Source organism: Mesitornis unicolor, unplaced genomic scaffold, assembly GCF_000695765.1.
Source record: "Mesitornis unicolor isolate BGI_N332 unplaced genomic scaffold, ASM69576v1 scaffold12414, whole genome shotgun sequence".
NCBI classification, from domain to species: domain Eukaryota; kingdom Metazoa; phylum Chordata; class Aves; order Mesitornithiformes; family Mesitornithidae; genus Mesitornis; species Mesitornis unicolor.
Window position 1 is genome coordinate 33,521 of NW_010180834.1, and position 7,571 is coordinate 41,091.

The 7,571-nt window shown below is 43.2% G+C and overlaps 1 non-coding gene across 1 annotated transcript; it reads left to right on the plus strand.

Moving 5' to 3' along the window:
- The first annotated feature begins 5,547 nt into the window (after window positions 1-5,547).
- Window positions 5,548-5,620, plus strand: TRNAF-GAA. The gene has a single exon. It is a non-coding gene; the product is annotated as a tRNA-Phe (tRNA).
- The last annotated feature ends 1,951 nt before the right edge of the window (window positions 5,621-7,571 follow it).

A 7,571-nucleotide genomic window follows, 5' to 3' on the forward strand; every position in this document is an offset into this window, starting at 1 on the left:
GGTGGAAGGTGACCCTGCCCACGACAAGAGGTTGGAACTAGATGAGCTTTAAGATCCCTTCCAACCTAAACCATTCTATGGTTCTATGATTCTATGATATTAATAGTTGGAGAACTCTATGATCTTAAAGGTCTTTTCCAATCTAAGTGATTCTATGATTCTACATCTTACCCCTGCTTCAAACTCCAGCTAATGATCCAAACACCTTATAAAAAAACAACTCAGCTCCCTAGGCTGCACTTGGCTTGCAGAGTCCCGTCCACAGCACCATACATTCACTTTCTGCTCCCAAGCTGGCTGGTACAGTGAGGTCTGTGGACACTGTGTAGATAAAAGGTGCTCAATTCACCTTCCCCAGTACCATGTAGATCCCAGGCTAGAGGAAGGAGACAGAAGAAAGTACTCATTGAGATAAATCCTGACTGCTGGATACTCATGTGACAGCTAAGACCTTTGTACTTTTCCTCTCTAGTCCTCTCTGGATAGCCATCCTGCAATATGACTCAGGTGATGATGCTTTTAGGGATTTGAATACTCCTGGAGACACTACATAGTGAAGCATTAAAAAATTAAGCCTAGCAAGCTAAAGTGAGAGCTGTACCTACCTTCCCATGACTCTCGCATACCTTACGGTCACTCCTCCATGGAATGCTGGAACTCAGCACTTTATTTGCCCAACTCCTCAGGGTGCTTCTCCAAAGCCCTGAGCATCACCCTGTGGACCCATCAACTTCCCAACTGTACCACCCCTACAGATGAACCCTACTCTGGTTGCTGAAATTCTTGAGTTAAATGCAAGGGATATGGGAAGAAAAGTAACTGGAAATCCTCTGAGCTCTGAGGATAATGACTGGTGCCCCACTTGGCAGTGTTCAAGGCTTTGAGCAACACCAGCCACAGCTGCAAAGTCATCGTTACCAGCAGAGCTTAGCTTCTTGCTAGAATTAATGATTCGAGCCTGCTTAATTGAAGGTTTCTCCCCTTTGCCCTAAGTGTTAATCCCTTCTTCAGACATGAAATTGCACAGGGTTTTTGTGCCTGTAATGGGGATGTGTCAGCTCAGTGAGGCACTGAAAGTGGGAGTCTATTCCTTCATACCTTCACTTGCGCCCTCTCCCCAAGAACAGCAGAAACAATGCTTCAGCATCACATAACGTAATTTTCTTTGGTGTTTTTGGATACCTGTAATATCTACCAGCCCTTGAAAACCTCTCAATTTCCAAGAATCTTGGAAATGCCCTTTCAACTTCAGAGAAACTGAAAGAAGGAAAGTCTGACTGAGGCAGCTTAAAACCTATGATTCATGAAGGGTAGAGCTGAGCAGAGAACTGAGAAAGACCAAGACTCCACTGTAACCACTGTAATGCATTCCTGCAAACACGAAGCAGCAGGGGTGCTGTGGTGAGCTAGATTGCCATGAAGAAATAGGTGTGGGTGCTGGGAACACAACACAATCAGGAAATAAAATAATCCCTTGAGACCAGGACAGGCTTTGCAGCTCATTCCTGCCCACTCTTGCCATTATTTATGAAGTTAAGTGGCTGCAGGGGTTTGCTATGTGGGAACTTTTGTCAGACTGCTGGTTTTGAGACATTATCCGTTCTTTTGCATTGCCGCAGTCTGATTCCAGACACTGTTAAGCTGCAATAGTGTGTGGAGGTTGCAATGCAGAAAGGCTGTCTCTCCTTTCATTTGCAAAATGTGTAGCTCAGAAGAAAACCCGCAGATTCCTGGTCTCTCCCTGGCACCCCTCGTTCCCTCTTGTTTTGTGCTTGGCTCTTCTTAATCCAAAAATCTGGGATAATTTGTTATCCAGACCGATTCTGAGCATCAAGAAGGTAAAAAATGTTTCAGTAGCTTCAGGGATTGCTGAGAGAGGATTTAAGCAGGAAGCAGAATGGATATTCCAGAATGGATATTCTCATGTATGTAGCTCGGATGCTGGAGACAAGGGAATAGACTGACGGAAGCACGGTCGTAAAGCAGCAGAAAAGAGAGACTTACATCAGAGCTACTGATTTCCATCTCCACGTCACCTAGCAACACTCCAATTAGGGACTTAACTTCCGAGTAATTGATTCCCTGGGAATTTTCCCATTAGGTGGCACCACTGGCCTTGAGGAGTCTTTCCTTTGTTCTGGCTCCTTCATGCCACATAGACTTAAATCCCAGTGCATAGATTCCCCCCCCCTCAAAAAAAACCAAAACCAACTCAGGAGTATTTGAAAGATAAATTGGATTTGTGCAGACCCAGAAGTGACATGGGCTGTCAGATCCAATTAAATTTGGAGAAAAACTATTGATAAGACCCTGCCTATCCTTTCAATGGACATAACACCGATCCTGGAAAACCCCATGGAGTGACTTCATAATCTGGATTCTCTGGACAAAAGAGTGTTACAGCTTCATTAAAGCTGTACAAAAGCTTCTGAGCTTGTCCCTGGTCCCTGAGCCACGCAGTATACTCCAGGACAGCTCATGAAGACTATGGCTCTCTAGCTGCCTGTTGGACAGCAGAACAAAATGTTCATGTTGTGACAGCATCGCCCTACCAACAACCCTCGTACCACACAGTGTAGCAGATAGTGTGTGCCTAAGGGTAATTTTTAGAGAAAGCTGATTTTTCAGCTGAACTCAGCAGTGGAAATACTTTTTCTCCTTGTCACTGGGTAATGTAATTTCTAGTGTGGCAGTAGGGAGTGGAGTTGTTTCTCACAACAGTGCAGTTGAATAGCTGCTAGAGAGGGGTTGCTCAGTTTGCCAGACTCATATGATGCTAACATTTGAGATGTCATACAGAGCCCTCCAGAGCTGACATCAAAAGCTTTTTTTTTTCCATTTGATTTGGCTTGGTTTGATTGGGTTTTGAAGAAGGATCCAATTCAGGAATTCAGCACCAGTGTTCCCATTCCTACAAGCTCTGTGTAGTGATTAGGTCAGGTTTAGAGATTTGCTTTGTCAGCCTTCTGGAAGTCAGGTGAGGTGAATCCCACGCCAGGTACCTTTTCCAAACTGCTGGGGTTTGCAGAATAAAGTCCCGCCAGGCTCTGCAGGCCTTCTCCTGTGATCTATTTTACCTGTCATACTGATGTCCCCATCTGGCCTTCTAGGAATTTGGTAATCATCATCAGTGCTGGTAATGCTAAATAGCTCACAGCTATTAAGGGAAGAACAAAACAGTGCTGTTTTAGCAAAATCAGAGGCACCAGTGTATCAAAATAAAGAAAAATTAAACCTAGACCACACTCCAAACATTAGTAACTCTTCAAAGCAAAGCTTTAAATACAAGTAAACACTTCTGGTGGACTCCACAATAATGATTTAATAAATCATCTGGCTATGTGATCCTTTCTCTCACTTCCTTCAGCATCCAAATGAGGAAAAATAGATCAGAGTTTTCTGTTCCTGCAGGCTGATCCAAGCTGCATTTGTAGGATCCTTAGTCACCGAGCTCAATAAATTGTTCCTTTAAGCATCTTGTGTAGATAAATATAACCAGACCTGCTCTGAACATACAGCCTTGGTTTGTGGATGATTTTGCAGGAGGCAGATTGCAGGTTTTCCTCCTCATCCTCTTTGATGGACAACTGGAGAGATTTACTGGGGTAAATCCCCAACTACCTTCTAATTACGGATTCTCAGGTCCTGGTGGAGGTGAGAGAGACACTCAAAAGGACAGATAACAAGAATTCTTATTTCCACTTCAGACTGAGACCTAATCACTTTCCTGTGGCTCCAAATCCCTGAGCAATATTCTAGTTTTTTCTCCTATCAGTATCTCTACTAGACACAAAATGTAACAGAGGAATCGGTTTTTGGGTTGGGTTTTCTGGTGATGCCCTGGACTTGTTATGTGCACCTTAGAGCTCTCAAGGGCTGGATCTAGCAGGTTTCTAGGTCACATACAGGAGACAATTTATAAGTCTAAATAGACAAGAAGCAGAAACCCTGTAGAAGTGTTCAGCTGTCCAAAAATGTCCCCACCTCATAAGCACAGAAATGCTAAGACCCTCAGCCACACATGTGTGATCAGCTGCTCAGTGGTCATGGATAGGATCACCATCGGGACCCAGGAGTAGAAGTGGTTTAGCAGAAAGGAAATCAACTTTGAGTATGAGCCTGATGGCTGGATATTGCAAGAGGTTCTACAGCCTATTTTGGGAGCCCTAGATATCAGGAACTGTTATCTAATAAACCTCTGTGAGGAAATATCTGGTGCTGTCGAGCTGAACATTCAAACTCAGATTAAATGCATTTTTAACACCTTTCATTACCAGATTTTCAGTAGACATGGAAAACTTACTGTGCATTTCACATATGTATTTTGGGAAGATGTGGATTTGGAGCTGGTGAAAGATGGCAGATTGTCCTGTGAGCAAAAGTCCTCTATTTGCGGAATAAGTTGGTGGGCTGGGCAAACATCTCCTATATCACAGCATGAATATGCCTGGCTCCCATTCCCCAGCTGGAGAGAGACAGATTGATGTGAAAGAATTAGCCAGGCTCCATGGGTAACTCCAGATCCTTCAGTGAGCTCTGCGAATAGATATTTGAAATGTCTGTACTATGCTAATGTTATTGGGTGGTCCTTGAATCAAGCTTGCTGTTTGACTCTAGATTTCAGGTGTGTTTTACAATATGGACCTTGGTCTTTAGCTACAGCAAGAAGCCCCACTTTCTTATTTCTTACAAGTATGCCCAAACTTGTCCCTATAGAGAAAGGGGTTTGGTATTTTGGATATGTCAGACCAGTCTGGAAACACAATCAGCACAATCTCTCTGATGCTGTTATTTGTTTTATTGACAGGAGTGCAAACACCTCTGTGCTACACCCAGTACTGATCTCTGCTCTGCAATTAGAACCATGTGTCATGGACCAAGGAAGGACTGTGGCATCTTAGATGTGTCTAACCCTGTGGAAGAGAACTGCATTAGCCAACACAACTGGTATCCACATCTGACACCCTAAACAGCACGAAAAGTGAAGAGGGTCTGAGGGTTGAGACAAGACAGTGTGTTTAGCATCAAGTAGCACAGAGAGAGCAGTGTATGTTTGATTGTCACTTTTGCTTCCTATTCAGTCATTTTTTGAGCCTTCCCTACTATATTTTTTATTCTTCATCATCCTCCATCACCCTTGCCATTTCATATTCAGTTTCCTCATCAGTAGCTTCGTACCTATAGGACCTAGCTCCATCTCCTTATTTTCCTTGCAATGATTTGTGAGAGACAGAGCCTTTTTTAAATTTCAGAGTAACTGTACTCCTCTGTGAGCCCTTCAAAAACACCTATTTTATTTCCCTGCTCCACTTTCATACATCCTCCAAAATAAATTTTTATTAAAATCATAAATATACACAGAGATGACATACATTGACTACTAGGCTGCATTAGTGCCTAAGGCCATTGCTTTTGAGTCCAGGCTGTCTGGGTCCTCTTCCCTGAAACAACTTCTTTGAGTCATAAGCTAATGTCAAGTAACCTTGTTTGAAAAGGCTGAAAGATAATTATGTTCCAACAGGTTTCATAAAAATTAGTGCTACAGCAGCTGAAGTAGCTCAGCTGGGAGAGCGTTAGACTGAAGATCTAAAGGTCCCTGGTTCAATCCCGGGCTTCAGCAGTGTTTTCCTGTAGATTTTTGGATGTCTAGTGCTGGGCTCTTCAGTACAGGAGAGACAAGCGAGTCTACTGAAGCATCTTCCAGCAAAGGGCAAGGAAGGCGATGAAGGGACTGCGACATTTCTGATACAATAAAAGACCTGGGACTAGTTGACCTGAGAGGTTGCGGAGTCTCCATTCCTAGAAATATTCAAAAGCCATTTGAATGTGATCCTGGACAACTGGCTTTAGGTGGCCCTGCTAGAGCAGGGGGTTGGATGAGATGAGCTCCAGAGGTCCCTTCCAACCATTCTGTGTGTAGAAGATGGAAACACAAGTTTATGTCTATAGCAGACAAAAGCAAGGCTAATGTCATCCTGATATATTTCCATTAGCAGTGGCCATCTGGCTGATCAGCACAACCATACAGGCTGACCAACCAGCCAATAAACAGCTGTGATTAAGATTAGGGTATCAGAAGAACCAGATTTACACAGAAATAAAAGCAGGTTTATACATTCCTATCTGTAATTTTTTTTTTTTAAGACAAACTAATGTCTCTGTGGACAGAGACAGCTTCAAAATTATCTCGTCACCCGCTCTGAAATCCAAGTGTCTGTCATCTCTTGCAAGATCTGCAATGCTACGTCACGCGCAGAGCCCCCAAATAAACTTCCGTTCTCATTTAAGACACCATCTGTGTCCCATTTCTGCAGCGCTTGGCAGAGATCACTTCCCTTCTATGGTATGTTTGTTCCCCACACTGAGCAGCAGCCTTCTTTGGAGGTGGGAAAGTCAGCGGGTGGAACAGATGCCAGCTCTCTGCAAATGGAGGTAACTTCTCTGTGACAGCATCCTTGGGTATCAGGGTGGTCTTGGTGTTCAGACCTGGTCAAGTAGTTCTGGAGGAGACTCAAGAGAAACTCATAGAAGATCTAGACAATCTAGGCCAATGCTAGATCATATTTGGCTGCAAGAAGGCAATGAGGCTTGTCTGGGTTACTGGCTGTTAATGAGGGTAGTGAGTTGAGGAAGAACCAAGTTGGGAACATCATGGACAGGTCCAAATGCACCGGAACCGATTGTTCTGGTAATTGATAGAGTTCATAGTATTGTCTTCCTATCATACAACTAAATTAAGCTTTATTGAATAATTCAGACAGCTGCAAAAAAGCATAAACAGCCTTAGTTTGGGCTCTACATCATCAAACTAATTGAATAATCTCTGCGAATTGCATCGCTGTGCCTCAGTTTCCCTAGCTGTAGCATTCACATCTATCTTCCCATACCTTCTCCAAGTGCGATGAAAGTTAAATTGCAGCTGAAGTACTCTGTGTTCTCAGCTTGTTTTTGTGTGCTATCCCAGCACGTGTTCCCCATGGATGATGCTGTATTACTCACATACCTCTCAAGTCCTCTTTTTCTCTAATTCCTTTTATTTGTGAGAAGTAGGAACAGTCATGCTATCCAGGAAAACACAGCTTTCATAATGCTGGCATCAGCGTCAGTGAGCTGTACTCAAGAGACTGTTCCTCAGGAACTCATTTGACTTTCAGGTGAATTTACCTCAAACTTGATCAGAAATGGGGAGGGAGGACATATAGGGAAGAAGAGGACAGCTCACCTCAGAAGAACAGTGAAAGATGAGGTAAATAATGAGGAAACAGTGTATGAGAGAGGATGATAGACTAGAAATTATGTAAGAGAGTAGAGAAGGTTAAGTCATCATTGATACAGACCATTTTAAACGGCCAAGAAGGACTTTGGGATTCATCTCTAAAGGGGGAGCCTATCACATAAATGGAGATGAGAAAAACATGAAACATTTTGCTTACCATGGCAAAGGCTAGGCAAGATTGAGTGTAGTCTTTGTGTATCTGGAAGAGAAAAACACCAAGGATGAAGAATATGTGGTCAAGCTAGAAGTCAGGATTATAAAGAATGTGTCTAAACTGGTTAAGGATGTGTGCTAG